We start from the raw sequence: 2,479 nt of genomic DNA, 5'->3' as shown, positions 1-2,479 counted from the left end.
TCTGTCTTTCCTTCTCTCTTAAAGAAACGAAAAGAAAAATACATCGCCTGGCTCGTGTTGCTCAGTGGTTGAGTGTTGACCTATGAACCAGGAGGTCATGGTCCAATTCCCGGTCAGGACACATGCCTGGGTTTCGGGTTCAATCCCCAGTAGGGGGCATGCAGGAGCTCATCATTGATGATTCTTTCTCTTCTTCTTCCTTCCTCTCTGAAATCAATAATATATAATGTATATATGTGTATATATATATATTTTTTAAATAATACATTTTAGAAAAACATCAATGACTCAAATTCAACAATTCATTTATGCATTCACCAACAAATTTATACTAATTGCCACCATGTGCCAAGTACCTGAGATACAGTGTTGAAGAGACCTGTAGTGAAAAATAGAAATCATGGCATTTGGGGTGGGGAGTGGGAGATTCTCAGGAGCTATAGAAGAGAGGAGAAGGGATGGAGTCCTGGCACAGATAGAGGACACAACAATGGATAAAAGGATATCAGATCAGGTAACAGGGAAGAACTCTTGTAAAAAAAAAAAAATGACTAAGAAACTAAGGGTTGAGAAATGAATGGAAGAAGCTTTACTGTCAAGCAAGGATCCCAATCCTAGTGCAGGTCTAGGGTCTAGGGCAGTGGTCAGCAAACTCATTAGTCAACAGAGCCAAATATCAAGAGTACAACGACTGAAATTTCTCTTGAGAGCCAAATTTTTTAAACTTAAACTATATAGGTAGGTACATTGTTATTAACTTAATTAGGGTACTCCTAAGCTGGCCTTTGCTAAAAACGTCCTCCATCTGATTGAGGTACGTTCGCTGAGGTTGACCCCTTCCAAATCTCCCATCCACACTCATCTTGTATACTAGTTTCAGATAGACGAGTGTGGATGGGAGAGTTGGAAGGGGTCGACCTCAGTGAACGTACCTCAAAACAATGTACCTCCCCCGTGCTGCATATCCCGGGGCCCGCCTGCGCCACGTCTCCTGTTGCCCGACCAACCCACACCCCCCACTTCTTCTAACGCCACTTCTTCAAAATAGACTCGCCCAGGCTGAAAAAACGACTTCTGCGCATGGGCCACGAAGTTTCAATCGCACTGTCCGTGCGCGCCCGCACGTGGTATTTTGTAGAAGAGCCACACTCAAGGGGCCAAAGAGCCGCATGTGGCTCGAGAGCCGCGGTTTGCTGACCACTGGCCTAGACCATAATCACAAAGCAACAATTTTAAAAGGACCCATAAATTCTGTGAACTAAGCCACCCATTTTGGAAATGGAGACTCCTGAGTTTACCAGACAAAAGTACAGAATTGGGGAGTAGAGAGAGAAGCACTGAATCTCCTGCAGTTAGTTCCCTGGGAAAAGATGGGGAGAAAATGATTTTGGTTGTGTTTGTTTGTTTGTTTGTTTGTTTGTTTTCAGCAAAAAAGTAGGGGGTTTCAGCAGCCTACTCAAACCACCACTTCCTTTACCCTTGTGGCTGTAACCTGCTATGTTTCTAGGACAGTAAATTCCCTATGTTTTGTCACTTCTAACTTTTGGATAACCATGTAAGTGAGATGGATTTTCCACTGCTCTAGGGCTCAAAGGGGTTCTGGGCTTTGAGCTTTATGAATTCCACACACTGTTTCTGTTTTCTCAGTTTCAATGTCTGTCTCTCTGTCTCTCTCAGTTTTTATGTCTCTCTCTCTCTCTCTCTCTCTCTCTCTCTCTCTCTCATACACACACACACACACACACACACACACACACGGTAAGGAAATATTTTTCTCCCATTGCAGCTACAAAGGTGTTGCCTCACACCTTTGAGATGCCAGTGCTGCCAAGGGTGGGGCTTATCTGAAAAATTCAAGGAACTGTTTGAATTATAAGGGAAGTTCTTGCTTTGTCTGTTTTAGTTAAAATGTAATCTTAAAAAGTAAAGTCAGAGTCCAAATCAACTTAATTATCTTGAAACCTAAAAAGGAAGAGAGATTAATAAGTACTGTGTTTACTTTTTCCTTTTTTTAAATTAAGCAGTTCATTTCCTTTCTATTTACCTACTCTCTGTTTAGGGAGGAATTTATTTACTTAAGTAGAGGATAGCAGAAATGAAACCCTTTAAATTTTTCTTTTGGGTGGAGATGAAGATGCAGGAAGGAGAAGTGTAGAGTAACATAATGTAGAGTAACATGACACAGAAACATAGCATAACTTTCTATAAAATTACCAGCTTTGATATCCCTTCAATTTTCACATAGTTTTCTTTTCACTCTCTCAATTTATAGAAGTACGTGTTAATTTGAGTGATAAATGTGTAACTAAAAAGACTAGAATCAATTTTTTTAAGTACAGTGGGGCCTTGACTTATGAGTGTCCCGACTAACGAGTTTTTCAAGATACGAGCCGTCTCTCAGCTGATTTTTTGCTTGGAGTTGCGAGCTAAAATTCAGGTTACGAGCCAGCTTCAGATACCCCACCGCTAGTTGGTGCAG

This window comes from Myotis myotis, unplaced genomic scaffold, assembly GCF_014108235.1.
Source record: "Myotis myotis isolate mMyoMyo1 unplaced genomic scaffold, mMyoMyo1.p scaffold_m19_p_8, whole genome shotgun sequence".
NCBI classification, from domain to species: domain Eukaryota; kingdom Metazoa; phylum Chordata; class Mammalia; order Chiroptera; family Vespertilionidae; genus Myotis; species Myotis myotis.
This window is presented reverse-complemented; position numbering follows the sequence as displayed.